This window comes from Ictidomys tridecemlineatus, unplaced genomic scaffold (genome assembly GCF_052094955.1).
Source record: "Ictidomys tridecemlineatus isolate mIctTri1 unplaced genomic scaffold, mIctTri1.hap1 Scaffold_42, whole genome shotgun sequence".
Classification (NCBI taxonomy): Eukaryota; Metazoa; Chordata; class Mammalia; order Rodentia; family Sciuridae; genus Ictidomys; species Ictidomys tridecemlineatus.
This window is the reverse complement of record NW_027522720.1, coordinates 2,114,656-2,134,274: the sequence shown is the minus strand read 5'-3', so window position 1 is coordinate 2,134,274 and position 19,619 is coordinate 2,114,656. Positions and strand designations below refer to the sequence as shown.

Below are 19,619 nucleotides of genomic sequence, written 5' to 3'. Positions count from 1 at the left end.
GAGAGGGCGCCAGAGGCAAAGAGGACTCGTTCTGACTTTTGGTAAGATTTATCCTGTTTCAGGAGTGGAGGGACTAGTACCGGGCTGACTACATCTAACTTTCCTGGGGAGACCATTTTAAAAAGAAGGGTCTTTCTCCAGATTATTCTGACTTAAGATCTTGGGTAGAAGTTAGGCTATGGCCAGGTGCAGTGGTGCCCAAGTGTAATCCAGCAATTTGGGAGGTAGAGGCAGGAGGATCACATGTTCAAGGCCAACTTCAGCAACCTAGTGAGGCTCTCAGCAACTTAGTCAAACCCTGTCTCAAGATAAAAAATAAAACAGGGCTGGGAATTTAGCCCAGTGATAAAGCCCTCCTGGGTTCAATCCCCAGGAACTCCCTAACCCCGTTGCAAAAGCCCCCACAACCAAACACCACCATAACAACAACAACAATAACAACAACAACAACAACAACAAAAACGTCAGGAGGCAACCCCCACACCCACACTCACATTTTTGGCAGTGCTGGGGAGGGAACCCAGGGTCTCAAGTACTAGGCTGTACTCTACCACTGAGCTACACCCTCATCCTAGGAGAATATTTTTGAAACTGCTCCCTAAGGGACACTGATGCACAGTGGGATTTGCAGTGTGTTAATGTGCTTGGTTATCAGCGCCCTTCTAGAACCTTCCCCAGCTCTCAGGGAGACAGTGGGAGAAACCACCGCTCCTGTTTGTGAGGAGTTATGGGACATTCACCCATGCGGAGGGCCTCCTCTCAGGGCCTGGCTCTCCCCAGTTCCCACACTGGATTGCTTCAATGACCCCAGAACCAGTTCCCTTCCCTTCTACTTCGAAGATAATGAAATGAAGGCTCTGAATGCAGAGGCCATGAAGCTGGGATGTGGTGCCAGGCCTTCACTCTGCCAACAGGCTGGGCACTGCGGCACAGACTGGGGCCAGGATGGGCTCTACTCTAGCTTTTTTTGCAGAGGGTTCTGGGGATTGAACTCAGAGGCACTCGACCACTGGGCCACATCCCCAGTCCTCTTTTGTATTTTATTTAGAAACAGGGTCTCACTGAGTTGCTTAGCGCCTCTCCGTTGCTGAGGCTGGCTTTGAACTTGTGATCCCCTTTCCTCAGCCTCTAGAGCTGCTGGGATTACAGACATGTGCCACCATACCCAGCGGCTTTTGGTTTCTTAATTTGAAAAGAGGGCCTCTGTGACAGTCACACCTGGCACCTGACAGTGGGTGGGGAAGGCAAGCTCAGCGGGGTGCATCCCTATGGTGGGGAACCAAGGCCTTCCTGGCCGGGCCTGGGGGACTCACTGGTCTCTGTTGGGGGCTTTCCTGAGCTGGTCAGTGGTGACCCTCCATGAGAAGTTGAAAAATCGCATGGCGTTCTCGAAGTAGAGGTCTGGAACTGCCGTGTACTGAAGAAAGAAGCAGAGACACAGGTTGGGAGCATGCCCAGAGAAAACTCAGAAACTCAGACCCCTCGAGGTGAAGGGATGGGTCCGCAGGCCCAGGGCCAGAGTGTGGGCCCGGAGCTGCAGGCTCCCGCCCCTCTGGAGGCCTCTAACCTGCTGGGCCCAGCAACAACTGTCTCCTTCAGGCGCCTGACAGTGTCACAGTGCTGCAGGATGCCCCGGCAGTGGTTCCCTTGGGCAAGAAGTATCTCCATCACTGTCCTGCAGGACTGTGACGATGGGTGTGTTCTCCGTGTGTTCTATACCCACCCTGGCCAATATGGTAGACTCTGGTGACAGGTGGCTACCGAGCATCTCAAATGTGCTACTGTAATTAAATTTTAATTAACTTAAGTTTTGATGAATTAAATAGCCCCCCATGGCTGGTAGCTAACAAATTGGACAGCACAGATTTAATGAACCACGCTGGAATCTAGCTCTGAAATGTCAGGGGACAGGTGTTATCACACCCCTATCCCTGGGCAAGGCCTCTCAGCTCCTGACAGGTACAAAGCCCTCCCCCAGGTCCACTTCAGATATTTACGGTTTACCCAAGGGCTTCGATAAAACACTGGGCCCTCAGGGGCAGGCCCCTGTCCTGTGGGCCCTGCTTGAGCTATCTCCAGGAGACTCTGGGTCTTGCATCATAATGACCCTGGGGTGTCTGAAACTGTTCTCAAGAAACATGGCTGTGGAATGAGTCTCCTATTCTCAGAAGTAATTTTAATAGTCTTAGGTTTTAAATAGAACCATGATGAGAGGTTATTATAATTTCAAAAATGCCTGAATTTCAGAAATTTCACTCATGAGAAGATAGGAAACTATCATTTGGGGCAAAATCACAACCCACTTAAAGGGATGATGTGCCGAAGGTTCTGGCAGCAGGGAGGCAGCAATCCCCCTCTGCCTCAGTGGAATGTCACCGTGCATTTGGGATGGCTGCCTCCTCGTTCCCATCCCCATCTCAAGGTCAAAATTTGAGGTCCAAGTTTTCTCTGAGGAGGTTGGGGTACAACCCTGAAGACAGGTGGCCGCTCTGGAGCAGGAATGGGGGTGTGAGGGGCTTCACATTTCTACCCACCTCGTGGTGTTTTAGGGCCGTGATGCTGGCCAGCTGACCCCAGCCCTATGGGCTCTAGGCTCAGTCAGGGTCAGGTGGTGCTGCACCTTTTAGGATCTGCTTCCCCAAGACCTTTTTTTTTTAAAAAAAATTTTTAGTTGTAGATGGACATAATATCTTTATTTATTTATTTATTTATTTATTTATTTATTTAATGTGGTTCTGAGGATCGAACCCAGGGCCTCACGTGTGTGAGGCAAGCACTCTGCCACTGAGCCAACCCCAGCCCCCCTGCCCCCTGTTTTATGTAGTGCTTGGGTTGAACCAGTTGGAGTCATGAAGCGAGGCCAGCGTTCTCCCACTGAGCTAATCCCCTGATGGCTGTCATGATGCCAGGTCAGCCTCCCTGCCTCCAGAAGCCCTGGGCGTCCCGCCCACCTTGGCCCCTCCCCAAGTGGGCACTTGGGATGGCAGGGCATAAGCCACTCACGTCGTTGAACACTTTTTCCAGTTCCTTGGGGTCCATAATGAAGTTGGGGTAGCCTATCATGTTGTAGATGGCGCCCGCCTAGATGGGAGGGACACAGAACTGAGCACCTGCGATGCTGGCCTGCTGGCCCCAGCTCTGTGGGCTCTGTGCTCAGGGTCAGGTCAAGGTGCGGGGGATCAGGCACCTCCCCACTTAGGACTTTCACATCTCTTTTTGGAAACATTCTCTCCTTGCCTAACTTATCTTTTAACAAAAAATATTTATTTTTTTTTTAGGTGGACACAATATCTTTTTTTTTACTTTTATGTGGTGCTGAGGATCAAACCCAGTGCCTCACAAAGGTGAGGCGAGTGCTCTACCGCTGAGCCACCACCCCAGCCCCCAGTTAATCTTTTGGGTTTCTGATTAAATGTTGCTTCCCCAAGGGAAGCTGCTATGGTCCAAATGTGTCCCCAAAATTCAAGGGTTGGAACCTTTGGCAGGTGATGAGGTTCTGAGGCTCCATCCCCCACCGCTGGGGAACTGGGAGCTGTGGAGGGAGCGGGCACCACAGTGGCTTGGTCCACCTCTCTTGCGCGTGCTCTCCTGCCTGTCCACCTTCAGCCAAGAGATGTGTGACACTGGGCTTCAGGCTGTCCCCCAGGCCTGCTAGACTGGTCACAAGGCAGGACAGCATCCATGCGTGCCCAGGGGACAGGCTGGCCTCTCCTAGCCCTGCTCTCTCTCTGCTGCTCTCGCCTGGTGCAGGAAGCCTGGGTGCCCGAGCCCCTGGGCGGCCTTACCTTCTCCTTGGCTGACTTCTGGGTGTCCTCATCCATCCACTTCAGCATGCTCAGGCTCTCCTCAAAGGCCTACTTGATCTCCAGGATTATCTCGCTGGCCTGAGGAGACAGATGTTGCACCCTCAGCTCTGGGCACTGGCCCCCTAGATGCAACCAGTGCCCCAGGCAGGATGACACTGGACCTGAGGTCAAACTGAGCCCACGCTCAAGGCCTCAGGTTCTGCAGAGCGGGCTAAGAGGGTGGCCACGGCTGTGCTTCCAGACCATGTTCCTAACATGGACATCCCGTGAGACAAGACGGGCTTTCCGCGCACTGGTCTCTGTGGTCGAATGAGCTTGGATGTGCCTTGGGGAAGCAGAAAGGTCCGCAGCAGGATGTTTCGGAGCCTTTAGCATGGTGGAGTGCTCTTTTGGAGCCATCCAGAAGACATGGCCTCTCCCAGGCTGATGGGATCCTATTTGATGGAATAGAGCTTTAACACCCAGAGAACTTGATCTGAGGAGCACTCAGAAAGGCCACACTCAGGCGCAAATGGCAGCTGTTGAGGGTGACGATGCACGGGCAGACCCAGGGGCCAAAGATAGAAGATGGAAGAATTCTGGGGAAGGGGAAGGCAAGAGCCGTGGGGCTGGGGCCAGACAGACCTGGATTCAGATTCTGCCTCAGCAGATGTGATAAACAATTGCTGCCATTGACTGTAGCTTATTTTGGGCCAGGTGTTCTTTACGTGTAGCATCTCATTTTGTTATGGCCAGGCTGTGTGGGCAATGACCACACAGACTCCATTTTGCCCTGAGACTCCACATCATGTAAGAAACACTTCTCCCGTGGAAAAGCTCCGCCTCTGCACCCATCAGCGAGCGGTTGCCTAGCATAGCACGTTAGGCGACACAGATGGCAAGTCTTATATAACGTGAAAGTGTCCCCTCTTCAGTTCCCATTTTTCTTGGACAATCTACCCTGTCAGAGGTGGACTGTCTAGATGTTAGTAGCCATTCTTTAACTTGTCCTTGACTAGGGATGTTTTGGCCCACCCTCTTTACTGCTTATGATTTTAGATCTTATGATGTTCGTTTATGGTTTGAGTCATAGCAACAGCCACTTATGCGTTAATATGGTTTTGGACTACAAAAGGTGTGCTCGAACCCTGGGAGGGGGTGGAAGGGTGTGGACTAGCAGCCTGGCCGTTGGCCTGTCTCTTGCTTTAAGATCCACTTGGTGATTTATTGCAATCTCACCTTAACAATTTAACACCCCTCTGCAGATGAAACAGCCCTACTTTCATGTCCCAGGTGAGGGGAGAACACCGCTCAAGTCACCCAGCCAAGTGACAGAGCCAGAATCTGAGCTAGGGGCTGGCTGTCTCCCCAGCACTCAGCCATGATGATCCTCTACCTGCCCGAATAATTCTGTCACCCTCAGAGTAAGAAAAATGTCACTTCCAGGTCAACATTACCTGGTGGGGTCCTTCACAGCCCCAGGAGGTGGAGATGGCTGTGGTAGCCTCGTGGGGTCACTGGGAAGATCAAATTAAATAACACAAACTGGCCTGGCCCTCAACCACGGAAGTCATTTAGTAAGTCCTACCCTGCAGCCTGAGAAGACGGCCTCTGAGTTAAAGAAGGCCCCAGGATCCTGTGGCCTGGAGCAGGAAAGGCCCAGGGCAGAGCAGAGTGTGGGCTGTCAGGCTGGCGGCAGGGTGGGGGGTGGTCCAGCAGATGCGATGCCCACTCTGTCCACAGGGGAGGTACTTACTATGTTCTTGCTGTCCTCGGCGAAGGTCACTTTGACAAACATGGGGTCCAGGGCAAAGCCCAGGTTGTTTTCCGTGTCACTCATGCAAAACTTCCAGCGAGGAAGGCAGGTCTGAAAAACACGAGCGCAGAGGGTCACTGGGCCCAGTCCTCCTTCTCCCAAGGCCTGGCTGGGAGGTGGCGCCATAGGAGGCCTGTGCTTCCCCCCAGAACTCCAGGGAGACAAACCTCTTCTGGCTACAGAAGTTACTTTAGGCCACAGACACCCCTCATGGCCACCATCTACTGTCTCCTGAGTACCAGCCTCTGTGCTTGGCACTTCACGAAGGTCTGCCACTGAGCACCCCTAGTGGGCAGCGATGGGCCACTGGACAGACAGGAAGCAGAAATTCAGTAAGGGCAGTCACTGGTCCAGTAGGTGACAGTGGGTAGGGGTGCCACAGGGATGGGAACTCTGACATGCCTGGTCCTCCATCTGGGGCTCCCGCCAACTCCACCTGGTCCTGCCTCCTGGAGGACACAAGGAATCTTGGAGGCACAGAACCTCAGGAAGCTGCCTGTCCACCTGAGCAACGGCAACCTTCCCAGAAGGCCAGGGGCCCAGCCCCATTTACAGCCTCCTAGAGAGAGAAGGCCACAGTGACATCACAAAACTTCAATGTCGGCTTTTTTTTTTTAATGTGCTAAGGATGCCAGGCAAGTGCCTCACCACTGAACCGCATGCCCACCCCAACCCCAGCTCTTTCCTTATATTTTATTTTGAGATAGGGTCTCTCAATGCTCATTGCCCAGAATGGCCTTGAATTTGCAATCCTCCTGCCTCAGCCTCCCCAGCAGCTTGGATCACAGGTGTGTCACTTTGCCGGGCTTAAGTTGGTTCTTCCTCAGTCTCACCCACAAGCAGTGCTAGCCCACAGGACACCTCAGTATGAACCAGAAATGGTCCTTGAGCTGCAGCTCCCCAGAGCATGGGCTGATAAAGAGCACCGGGAGGGTTTCAGCCTCGCTGTCCCCCTGCCCGGCCATCCCTCCATGGACAGTGTGTATGACCAGGTGTGATGACCCTGCTTATGGAAACCAGTCCGGCTGCAGGGTCCTCTTAACCCTGAGGAACAGGCGTGACAACCAGCTTGGGGCAGCCTGCTTCACACCAGCCCTACTGTGAACAACCCAAATGCCCATCGGCAGACAGATGGATAAACAAAATGTGTTGTTTTTCTACAGCGACATACCACTTGGCAGCACGGAGGAACCAGCTACTCAGAGATGCCACAACATGACGAATTCCACAGACTCACTAAGCCAGGCGGCCAGGCAGACAGTGTAGGACTCGGCTGCCCATCTGCAGCACCTTGGGGAGACGCAGGAAGGGGCCCGAGGGCATGCCGGGTAACTGGGTCCACAGAAACCTTGTTTGTCCTGACCGGGCTGGTGGTCACACGCACGACTTCATTGTCACAAATCAACAAACTGTATCCTTCACCCACACTCTATACACATGTGTGTGCATATTGTTTTTAAGTGCTGGGGGTTGAACCCAGGGCTTCACACATGCTAGGCGGGCTTGCTTTCTTTTTTTCTTAATGGGGTGCTATGGATGGAACCCAGGGCCACCCTCACACCACACTAAACTACTCTATGTCTCAAATTTTTTTTTGAGACAGGGTCTCCCTGGAATTACCAGAGTGTGCCACCATGGCCAGGTATACTAAATACTCTATTGTATGTAAATTATGACTTAAAACATTTTTTTTCTAGTCAAGAAGGAAGGGAAGGTCATTCTAGTCTAAGTGTAGCCCCTGGATTCTGCTTAGCTGTCCCAACCTGTGTCCGTTTCAATGGCTGCTTTCTGCTCCCCTCTCCCTCCTGCCTGCAGCCCTGCCAGCCACTGGGCAGCCCACAGCTGGACACAGACTTGGCCTGGATATGCTGAGGCCAAGCACATAGTGGGTCAAAGCTAGGGAGTCTCCAACTGTGAGGCTTGGCAGAGGCTCTGACGGCTGGATCACGGGCAGATTCTTATTGTCTTCTGCCCGGTGTCTCTGGAGAAGCCCATTCACTTTACACACACGCATTTGTCCCCTGAGTGACTCCCCTGCTCGGGGACTTTGCCAGGTCTCAGGAATTTAGAGCTGAATCAACGGCGGGCCTGCCCTTGAGGACTCTGTGGAAATGCCCAGAACATCCAGCAGGAGACAGAGGTGCAGTAATGATGTCAACAGCCGTGACAGCACCGAGCGCCTGAGAGCCCAGGATGTGCAGGCCGCACGCCTAGAATGCTCGAGGGAGACTAAGGGAGAGGAACGAGGCACAGAGAGGTTAAGTCACTGGCCCAAAGGGAGCACCCAGGGAGTAAGTGCTGCGGTGGGCTTGAGCCCAGAGAGTCTGGCTCCAGTGACTTCCCGCAAAAAGGCCACTCTGACTGCCTATGACAAAGGTTTTGGAATGAGGAGAAAACTCTTTGAAACAAGAAAGGGTCAGGCAGGTTCATCTGACGTGGGGGCCACCTCCGGGCAGAAAAGGAGGGGCCAGCAGGCCCCTGAGGAGGCTGTGCGACATGTAGCCTCTTCACCGTAACCCGAGGAGCACAAGCAGGGAGTGGAGAGGGGTCCCTCCTCCCCACCAAGATCTGCGGATTGTAGGCAGGTAGCACGAGGACAGCCGGCCAGGCATGCAGCAGAAGCTTCCACCTTTGGAACCGACTTTACGGCCTAAGGAAACGGAGCCCAGGGATCACCTTTTCACAGATGGGAAGACCGAGTCCCTGCCCCATTTAAGTGACCCGCCCAAGGCTGTGTGGTAAGAAGCAGAACCTCCCATTCAAATCTCTGCCCAGCGTCCCCTGCTCTGCAGCCGGGGCACTCCCAGCCATTCTCTGAGCCTTAGGTACATGAGGGCAGGTCAGCCCTGGTACCTCCCAGGCAGGCAGGGCTCCTGGGCACAGACCCATCCCACCCATCTTGGTATTCCCACACTGGGCTTGAGGCCTGGCCCATGGTGACAGTGCAGGAGTAACTGTTTGTTGGATGCATAAATGAGATGGGAGGCCTCATTCTTGGCATCAGAATTCTTGGCATCAGCTTCCCAGGCGAGAGGGAGGGAGGGAGGCCTGGAAGCCTCTTACAAAAGGAGCCGCAGAGGTTTGGGGGCACTTAAGATGGGTGGAGCCTACTGGATCTGGGGCCTGGGACTCCTGCTCCCTGAGAGAACCTGGATCTGGACTGGGTTCCCCTGACCACAAACAGGGAGGATAAGAATCAGGGAACCCTCGTGAGCAGGTGTTTGATGTGTTTGATGCTTCTGGGGAAGAAGTCCCCACCTTTAGAGTCACAGTTACATAAGGAGAGCGCTGACATCTCCACGGGGAAGCAGCTGGAGGGACAGAACAGAAACTACCTTCTCTGCAAACCAGCTGAGTTGCTAAGACTCCTCTTTGTGCTTTGGCTTGGCATAACCACCTCCTTCCAGAAGCCTCTGCCCACCCTGGGGGCCTAAGTCCCCATCAGTGTTCCCATGACCCCAGATGGACCCTCAGTGGCCTCTTCATTCTCCTCCTAGACTCAACCCTCATAAGTGCCACAGCCCTGAGGGTATAGTGGTCTTACCAGCCCCAGGGCAGAGCACACAGTAGGTGCTCATCATGAACCCAGGAATCACTGTCGCAGCTCACCTTCTTGGTCCCATACATAACTTCCATGAACTTCTCATCGGCGTCCTGAAAGCGCTGTTAGAGGAAGGAGCTCGTTTTCCGCACCAGGTTCCAGGTCATGTAGTTGTTCAGCAGGCTGGGGAAGAGGATGCTGGCTCAGAAATGCCTGGGGCTCCCGAACAGCCTCACCCCGGCCTCCTTCCTAGCCTACCTGGGGCTCGGTTGGCGGCTGCCTTCCAAGCACATGGAATGTAACTCTCCGAGGAACGCCTGGCGCTCAGCCTAGAACCCCCCAGTGTCCGGTGCAATCACTTGCATACCAGCAGTGCTCAATACATGCTGCTGCTTAGCTACTTTGTGTCTAAAGCTGTGAAGCCGCTGCCTAGAGACTTGCCTGGTGGTGTATGCTACAGTGGGGAGGAGGCTGCCATTCCCTGCTGAAGGCCAGACAGGAAGTAGAGGCCTTAGAGCAGCAGGGGCAGGAAAGGAAGCTCTGGCCAGCCAGGTTTCATGAAGACAATTCCCATGTTCCACCCACAGGGCACAGGGAACCTATCTGTGGCTGACCAACTGACCATGCTGAGTCAAGTTTGCAAAGATGTTACCTTAGTACAAAGATGTTCACTATATTCAACATCTAGCCTCAACCGGAATCACCCTGAAAAGTCTGACTACGGGGGAGGGTATGGCAAATATTGCATGTACAGTTGATGGAATACTATGCAACTATAAAAATGATCCTCACAGGGGGTTTGGGATGGCACTGGGAAATATTCATAATGAAAGTCAAGGCAAGGCTTGGAGCGGTGGTGCATGTCTGTAATCCCAGTGGCTTGGGAGGCTAAGGCAGGAGGACAGTGAGTTCAAAGCCAGCCTCAGCAACAGCAAGGCCCTAAGCAACTCAGTGAGACCCTGTCTCTAAATAAAATACAAAAAGTTTGGGGATATGGCTCGGTGGTTAAGTGCCCCTGGGTTCAATCCTCAGTACTCCTACTACTAAAATAAAAATGAAAAGTCAAGGGAAAAGAAGATTATCCATCTAGTCACATTAAGGAGAAAGAAGAACTATGGATTGGAAACCTCTCTTCCCTCACACCTTCTCTCCCTGATATGCACACACACACAAACACCCCCCAAAATGACCAAGAGTAGTATTTTGAATAATTTTACATTTTTCCTATTTTCTGTATTTTTCAACATTTCTATAAGCCTTTGAAATAAAAAATAAAATAAAAAACCCGTATTAACCAAAAAATTATGGGTGGTATTGGCAGCGTCCCGTTCCATGCCAGGAACGTGTTAAAACATGAATCATTTTGTGTGATTCTCACGAGTCCCCTGCTTGGTAGGTGCTATCTGCATCTCCATCTTATGGGTGACAGTATGACCCCGACAAAGGACAAGGGACATGCCCACAGCTACACAGCTGGGTGAGGGCAGCAGGATTTGAAGCTGCCCAGGGGACCAGCAACCTCTGCTGCCTCTCGGGGAAGCCCACCAGGGTGCGGCGCACTGCGTCCGGCTGCCCTGCCCCTCCTGCCCCTCCTGCCCAGCAGGGCTGCCGGCCTCACCATCTGTCCATGGAGTTGATGAGGGCGGAGACCTGCTCCAGGTAGTCCTTGTCATAGACCACGATGGGCTCCGACGCGTTGATCTCCACGGGGTGGAAGATGGCATTGAGGAAGGGCAGCCAGTTGATGGCCGGTGCCAAGGTCTGCAAGGGAAGGGGACAGCATGAGGCTGGAGGGTGGCTTCTCCTCAGCCCCGTCTTCGGATGTCCCTCGGAAGGTGTCATTGTGCCTCTGTCCTGGGACCACGGTGCAGATGGAGCTCCAGGCAGAGGCTGGCTGGCTGGTGAGCGCTGCTGTGGACAGCATCCCCAGGAGCCAGAGGCAAACCACATTTGAAGCGGAACCAGGGTGGGATGAGAGGCTGCAGCAGCAGCAGGGAAAGCAGCCACCACCATCACCATGCCATTCCCATGCAGCATGTGCCACTGCCCAACTGACCAAGCAGTGGCCACAATTATCCCCATTTACAGAGGAAGACATGGAGCTTCAGACCCCTAAAAACTAAGAATCAGGAGATGGGCTAGGTAGCTTTCCTGGTGTAGCTTTCTTGCTTGTGAGCTGTGCAACCTTTAATAAGTTAATGTGCCCATCTGTGCCTCAGCAACTCATGTGAAAAACAGGGATCATCATGACAATGAGTCCCGTATATGTGGTAACTGTGAGGATCACACACAGAAGCCAGCACTGTCCCACTCAACAAGGGTGTCAGCAGCAGCAGTCTGCTGCAGAGGATCCAACATTCAGGAGGGCCAGAGTTGTGGGGTAAACAACAGGTTAGGCTGCTGAGGGGGGAGCTGGGACAGCAAAGTCGGTGATGGCTGCAGCAAGAAGGAAGAAGCCTGCAGCTCAGCCCTGCACACACCAGGCCCTCGGCTCTTTGTGCTTGTTTGTTTTGGGGAGTTATTGGGATCTGAACTCAGGGCCACTTTACCACTGAGCCACACCCCCAGCCCTTTTTATTTTGAGGCAGCTAAGTTACTTGGGGCCTCACTAAGTTGCTGAGGCTGGCCTTGAACTCTTGATCCTCCTGCCTCAGCCTCCCAAGCCTCTGGGATTATAGTAGGCATGCACCATCATGCCCAGCGGCAGCTCTGTTGTTTTATTTTAAGTATTTTTTTAGGTGGACATGATACCTTTATTTTTATTTATTTATCTTTATGTGGTGCTGAGGATTGAATCTAGTGCCTCACCCGTGTTAGGAGAGCGCTCCACCCACTGAACCACAACCTCAGCCCCAGCAGCTCTGTTTTAAGGACCTAAAATGAAAACCTGTACCCAGGGCTTTCCAAAGAGACACTTGGCTTTTCATAACTATCAGCTCCCAACAGATCTCACTTTCCCTTTGGCACCCCAAGGTGCCCTGCTCAGAGGTGTCTCCCCCAACACCTCCACATCATGGCCAGCATCTCCTGCAGCAGCAGCCTCCAGCCATGCGAGCTATCTCTCTTGAGGTTGCAGATTTTTGTTATGAAGTCCTACAACATTTTAAAAATAAATTGTGGTAAAATATGCTGCACATTTGTAATCCCAGAAAACCAGGAGGCTGAGGCAGGAGGATCTCAAATCAAGGCCAGCCTCAGCAACCTAGCAGGACCCTGTCTCAAAATGAAAAATAAAAAGGGCTGGGGATGTGGCTCACCCAGCTGCAGATGACTTTTGCAAGACTTGAACTATGTGCTTTCCACTTCCCACCCCCACCTGTCTCTGTGAGTCCGACGCTGGCCGGAGCGGCCCGGCTTAAGTGCAAACACATAGAGATTCGGGCTTCAATGCTGGCGTGTGTCCCTTGGTGTCACTTCCTCAAGCAGAGCTGCGCAATGTGTCTGCTCTGGCCCTGTATTCCCCACACGTTCAGTTATTTTTAGTGTGCAGTTTTAAAGAACATGAGGCTTTGGGCTGCATATCTTTTAGCAAAGACACCTCTACATGTCAATCACTTGGATGGGCACCTGACTTAGCCAGCAAATCCAGAAATTACGATCATCGCTTAAGACCTTCCAAAAGTGGCCCTGGGCCTGGCAGATTTCAAACTCCATTCTCTATTTTCTTGAAAGGGCAAAATGTAAGACAAATACGGGAAGTGAGAAATGCATTCCCTTCATACAGGAAAACCGTACCCATAAAGCCACCTAAGATCCATCCCCGCCTGCTGGGACAGGCAGTCAGTCACAAGAGGCTGAGTTTGCTGATCAGGGAAGGTGACTTTCCTGAGGTTATATGATTTACTGTGGGGGTTAAATAAAACTCAGGGCACTCGTCTCTCGGTGTATTTGGCAGGGTGCTTGGGATTGAACTCAGGGCCTTGAGCAGGCTAAGCACAGGCTTTACCACTGGGCTCCACCCCAAGGCCATTGTTCCTGGGTTTATTTTTTTTATTTTTTAATTTTTTTTTGGTTGTAGATGGACATAATACCTTCCTCTATTTATATGTGTTGCTGAGACTTGAACCCAGTGCCTCACATGTGCAAGGCAAGCGCTCTACCACTGAGCCACAACCCCAGCCCCTGCTCCTGGGTTTAAGTGGACATCTAATCCATTGGGGAACAAACATCTCAAAGCACAGATGAGGCTGGGGGCAGGGCGGGCGCAGCTCCCAAAGGCGGTATTGTGCTGGTACAAGTCATCGACCAGTTCTCAGTAGGGGGCTGACTGGTGTCCTCCCTGGGTGAATGTTCCCACCAACACGGATGGCAAACCCCCATGAGGCTGGGAAGAGAAGCGCACAGTGGGCCCCGAGCTGGCGGGCGCCAGCACAGCCCTGCAACATGAGCTGGGTGACATGAGCTGGTGACATTGAGCTGAGCGTGAGGAGGCCTAGAGCAGAGTCCCCAGCAGGAACCAGCTCTGGGCACTGTCTATCCTTTCCCTAAGATGGGGTCAGTGACCCTGCCCCCAGAGCTGACTGCCACAGGCCTCTCAGCCTGGCCTCCCCCGTGGCCCGGAGCCTCCCCTCTCCCTGGCAGGAGACCCTCAGGCCCATCTCTACATTTCTGTGGCCACAGAATTCAGAGGTGTCTGATGAGACCCTCAAACTGGGTCCCGCAATCAGGGTCACCTGAATGCATGGCCTGGCGGCAAAGACCCTGGGAAAGTGGGTTAGTTTACCAAATGTCACCAGTTACAGGGCTTTATGAACTGAGGTGGCGGATCCCTGGTTCAGGGTGAGGCATCAGGTGGGGAAAACCCTACTACTCATCACAAACCTGCTCGTTCCGGGAGAGCAGAGTCCTGACAGGGCAATTCTCACAACTCGGAGATAAAGAGGCTTGTGCTGACAGCAGGACGTCCACATTTCAGTGTCTTGCTTTAGTGAACTCCTGAGACGCAGGTGCCGAGATCCATCTCCATGGATGTGGAAGTTTTGTTTGTTTGTTTGGTTGGTTGGTGCTGAGGAATTAAACTCAGGGTGCTCAACCACTGAGCCACACCCCCAGCCCTATTTTTTATTTTCTTTAGAGACAGGGTCTCACTGAGTTGCTTAGCACCTTGCTTTTTGCTGAGGCTGGCTTTGAACTCACTATCCTCCTGCCTTAGCCTCCTGAGCCACTGGGATTACAGGTGCGCCTGGCTAATGCAGCAGTTTTAATGGACTAGGACACTCTGCCCTGACTCAAATCCCCTAGAGGCAGGCCCAAGAGCTGCTTCCCATGCCCACAGCCTAGGAGGACCGCTGCGCACCAACCAACTCAGGCCTGAGGAGTGGGAAAGATGAGGGTGCTTTCGGGCTTCATTTTTATAGGAGAAATGGCAGAGGATGGGGCCGAGGCCCAAACAGCCTGCGGGACGGGAGGTCCTAGAAAAGAATGAGAAGGCCCCCCTCCACCCCTAGAGCAGCAGAAGGCGGTCTGACTCATGGCTCTGGATCCGAACTCCACTTGGGGCTAGCCTGGAACACCATTCTGTTCCAGCAGGTCTAGCCTTGAACCACACGTAAGCCTGGAGTCCCTCTCCTCGATTCATCTTGAGTAGGAGAAGAAAACAAATCTCCAGCTACCAGAGAAGAAGACACTCTGTCCCAGGGTGAAATGATTCAAGTTAATTTAGTGATAGGGACCTGAGAAATATCACTGATCACAAAAGCACAGCACTACTGATATTGATTTCTGGGATGCTACTTTTCCATGGCGCATGCCAGTTTACAAAACAAAATCTCATCTTCTGCGTCACGTTATGTCCTCATAACCCGCGAGCAGGCCAGGCAGGTTTCAGGGGCGTCCAGGACTTCTCTAAATGTTAGCCTGTGTTTTTTTTTCATGCACACATGTCCATTTTTCCTGGGTGACAGTCCGTAGTTTTTGAGCTGTTCTCAAAAGACTCCATGACTTAAGAGTTAAGAGCCACTGTCCCTGGTGAAGGCAGGGGCAGTGTCTCATTTGTCTCTGTTCCGGCACAGAACAGGTGTGAGCAGATGAGCAAGGGCTTTTTACCTGGAAGGAAACCAAGGCTCAGGGTGGGCTCCTCACCTGCCAAGGCCACACGGCTCAAGGTGTGACCCTCTGACTCCAGGCCCCCAGCAGGCACTGTGTGGTCTTCAGCCCCTGCTGAAGTTATGACCTTTCCTTTCTTCCATGAAACAAGAGAGCGAAAGCAATGGGGAGATGCTGCCCCGGGGCAGAACCTGCTGGCCACGCCAGATTGATGTCCATTCTCTGAGTACCACGTCAGAGCCGTGAGGCGAGCGCTCAGGCCGGGCCCCCTGCACCTGGGGGGCGAACTGCATCTCCCTCCACCTCCCGGCCTTAGAGCGGAAAAACAGTGCCAGATGGTGCCCGACACAGGCTGCCGATCTCCATAACAACCCGTGCAAACCACTCACCCTGCCACCAACCTCCCTGGGAACCCGAGGGGCAGCTGTGCCACCAGAAGGCTGGGCTTTCTTGCCTCAGCCCAGGTCTTTGCATGGGCTGCACCTGTGCCTGAGAGACCCCATCCCCCGCAGCCCTCAGGATAAAGTGCGTCTCAAAGTCCAAGATCTGCTGCATCGGGGGCCAGGTGGTGCCCTAACCCCCGGGCCCAGCAGCCTCCCAGCTGGACCATGTAGTGCAGGTATCTAGTCAGCCAGGGACTCAACACTCCCAAACTGTTGCCCATTAGGCCAGGGTGGAGCAGGGCTGGCTGTAGCCCTGTGCCTGGGGCCAGAGGGACACACACTTCACCCAGGAAACCAATGGAAGCACGACTTCCAGAATGAAGCCCACGAGGCCCTGCACACACCAACGTCCCTGCGGGGCAGGTGTACACTCAGCTTCCCCAGCCCTTCCCCACCGGGCCTCAGCGCCCTGCTTCTCTCGCCCACAGCACTAGGCAGGGAGACTGGGATTGTTTCTTAGTGTCCCCACCAGACCAGAAGCACAGGAAAGCGGGGCCCAAGTGGCCCCTGATACATCTGTCAGATGGAGGAGGAAAAAAGGGCAGGAACTTCCTCTTCGAAGGAAGAGGGAAAGGATGGGAGAGAAGCCAGGAGAAGACCAACCGGCAGTGGAACCCACCGCAGGCGCAGGGTCCGCCCCAGCAGAGCAGCAAGGGCCACCAGGCGCTCCTGCCTGAGGGCAAGGAACAGGGAGATCTGTGGGACCACTCTGCTCATTCCTCGGAGACCTCCAGGGCCCAGGACAAGCGGGTCAACAACAGCACACGGGCCAGAAAGAAGGAAGCAGTAGGAAGTCCACCCCAGGCCCTGGAGGCCTGAGCAGCCACCAGGGGGCAGCCTCGGCAAGGCTGACCTACGGAGGGGACAGCAGGTCTCCGGTGAGTCACACCAGTTTCACAGAAAGTACAGGTCTGACTCCCAGTTACGCCTCTGGATATTGCCTAGGGACATGGTCAAAAGCTGAGCCAAGCCTGAGTCCCAGGGCCAGCACCCCTGCCCTCAGGAGCCTCCGGGCCCTGACCATGTCTCTTCATCTCCTGTTCAGCAAAGGGAGAAGCAACGTCGGAATCCACACCCCACCTTTACTCAGTGCTCGGTGCTGGATGACTGGGAGCTGCTAGGGAAATGCTGTCACACGAAGCAGCCCGGCGAGGGAAGAAGCCTAGCTCTGGAGTCCCTTTGCACTCTGTGGCCACCAGCAGGTAATCTTACTTGTCTGAGCCCCAGTCTATCTGTAACCTGGGCATAAACACCTCCTTCCAAGGGTGGCTTTAAGGTCATGATGAAGTGGTTATGACCCCTCCCCTGAAGAGCCCTGTCCGACTCTGTGTACTCCAGTGGCCCTGCCCCTGCAGTAGCTGGCGCACAGGGTACCTGCAGCTCGGCGGCCGTCACTTTGTGGTAAATGAGCTCCTTGTCCAGACGCTTCTCCTGGAGGATGGTGATATTGGCCAGCGCTGTCTGAAAGTCCAGGATCTGCTGCATCTGGGGCCATATGGCGTCCTCATCTCCCCGGCCCAACAGCTTCCCCAGCTGGACCATGTAGTTCAGGTATCCCAGCAGCACCTGTGGGACCCAGCACCCCAAAACTGTCTGTCAGTGGTTGCCACCAGCCGCCCAGTGGGCCAGGTGAGGCCGGCCCAGCTGCAGCCCTATGCACGGGGCCCAGGAAACATGCTGGAAAACAGCTCTGGAGAGGATTCTGGCGCTGTGTGTATTCACTGGTGTCCGTGGCGCTCCTGGTAAAGCCCACCGCCTCTGGGCACACATAGGTCCCTGAGGCTGGCCCCTGCTGCTCTGGCCCTGCCTTCACGGGTCGTCCTCAGCCATCTTCCTGTTCTGGAAATGCACCTTTTCTGAACCACCCTCTGCCACCACATCCCTAGAGCTGAATCAAGTCCTTTCTCGGCTCCCTCTGCCCTGATCACAATGTATACAGTTGGCATCTAGTTGGGTGGTCAGTTAAGTAATGTCTCCCTCTCCTACTGGACCTCGAGCCCCGTGGATAGGCGAGTGAACCTCAGGTGGGCCGGGCAGGGGAAGGGAGAGCTGTGAGGGGTTGGAGGTGATCTGGTTGTGGCTCTGGATCTCCCCACTTACTGGCTGTGTGACCTTGAACAGGTCACTTCTGTCTCTGAGACTTATTTCTTCCTCTGTATAGGGCAAGGTAAAACGAATATCCATTTGACAGATAAAGCAAATGATGTTCAGAGAGGCTGAGTGAATTTGGGGTGACTGGGAGCGTTAGAGGTGAGGTATATAAAAGGTCTGAGACCCTCAAATGGTGGGGGCTGCTACTGCACCTCTCTACAATGGGGACAAATGACACCTAACCCCTGTCCTTTGTGCCCACAGTGCCTGCATATGAACTAGCGAGCCTGGGGGCATCCCTCCCCTGACTGGGCTGCCTGTTGCCCATCAGGAAAGTGATACCCCTGTGTTCCCCCAGCTTCTAAGACCTGCCCAGGTATGCTGTGGGGGACATGGTGGGAGAACCCCTGCAAAGTCCCACTCAGCTTCTCGTTTTCAGTCTTGTTCAGGTAGTAATCTCTGGAGGGCAAGCCCAGGCCAGACTGGTCCACCTAAAGAGGGAGGCAGAGTGAGAGGAAGGCCCTGCTGCAGGCTTGTGTGTCTCCTGCGGCCTCTGCCTGCCCCAGGACTTCTCACACCAGGCACTGAGGACCAGCTCAGGTCCGAGCAGGAGCACAAGCCGGTAGCCGAAGTCACAGATGGGATCACTCAGTGATAAGACAGACACGTTCCTGTCCACCTGTGGGGTCAGCTGCAGAGACCTGGGCCCTTCTGAGGGCTGGACAGAGCCTCCTTCCTCTTCAAACACCCCTTGGCCTCAGCAATGCACTCTACTTCTCTAAACCCTTCCCAAGTGGCGAGGAGCCAACACAGGTGACTTAACCTTAACCCAAGTTACTTAACCTTTCTGATCCCCAGGTTCCTCGCCCAGAAAGTTAGGGATAACACCTAACCTTCGGAGCTGGAATGAGGATTCAAGAGGACAGTGTCAGTACAAGGTTTCCTGAGAGTGGGGCAGGCAGAGGAGGGTCACTTCCTGATGGCTACCATTGGAACCTTCTGGCCACACCTTGACTCAACCTGGGTAGCTGCTATTATAGTTCATTAGGATGAAAAGGAAAGTGTAGCTCAGTGAGGGTGACGCTTGTAAAGGTCACACAGTGAGTGAGTGGCGCAGTTGGGCTGAGAACTAAGCCTTTATGACCCCTAATCGGCTCTCCTGGGTGTGCTGATCCTCAGCCTTGGGCAGGCTCTGGTGGGAGAGATGGACCAAAAGCATTCCAAGCAGCACCACAGAGCCAGAGGCTAAGTGAGGGGACAAAGAGGTGGCTACAGCTGTGCCCAGGAGTTGATATCACTTGTCATTTCTGTGGCCCATGATGAGCTACCCACCGAGATGGCTAGTCTGCCCTCTCATAGTCTCTTGCCTGTAAAAATCTCACTGCTTGGGGCTGCCAGAAATAACCCCGGCTTAGAAACCAGAGCCTGCTGCCACGGCCCAGGGCAGGTCTCCCTCCACCCGAGGAGGCCACACCCTTTGCTTCCCTGGCCCAGGCCTGCTCACCTGGATCACATTGCTATTGGAGTTCTTAGAGTCTGCACTGACATAGACGGAGAAGAAGGGTGAGGTTCGGTAGTGGGCAGTGACCACCTGCAGGGTGTCCTGGAAGTTGTCCTTGGCCCAGGGACTTGTGATATTCCAGCCTCCAAGCTGGGAGAAGGCAGAGCAGATAGGGAGGGGAAGGTGGTAAGGAGCCTGTGTGCAAATTCTGGTTCTGCAGCTGACTTGCTCTGTGACCCTGGAGCAGTCATCTGACCTCTGGGAGCGTCCAGAGCAAATGAAAGGGCTTCTGACCTGTGACCTGGAGACCCACGGAGGGAGCAAAGACTCATCCTTAACAAATGAGCTGTGAATCCCAGAGACTTTGCCCCCTGTGCTGTTCATTTGTTGGACAATC

The 19,619-nt window shown here is 53.8% G+C and overlaps 1 pseudogene across 1 annotated transcript in view; it reads right to left on the bottom strand.

Moving 5' to 3' along the window:
* LOC144373522 (endothelin-converting enzyme 1-like) overlaps positions 1-19,619 on the bottom strand; it is a 64,226-nt pseudogene that overhangs the window by 6,437 nt on the left and 38,170 nt on the right. Inside the window, exons 4-12 of the transcript XR_013433173.1 lie at positions 19,226-19,372; positions 18,143-18,212; positions 17,005-17,219; positions 10,761-10,903; positions 9,211-9,325; positions 5,542-5,652; positions 3,786-3,884; positions 3,004-3,081; positions 1,314-1,417 (exon numbers count right to left, since the gene is read on the bottom strand). The product of XR_013433173.1 is annotated as an endothelin-converting enzyme 1-like (transcript). The remainder of the gene's footprint in view (positions 1-1,313; positions 1,418-3,003; positions 3,082-3,785; positions 3,885-5,541; positions 5,653-9,210; positions 9,326-10,760; positions 10,904-17,004; positions 17,220-18,142; positions 18,213-19,225; positions 19,373-19,619) is intronic.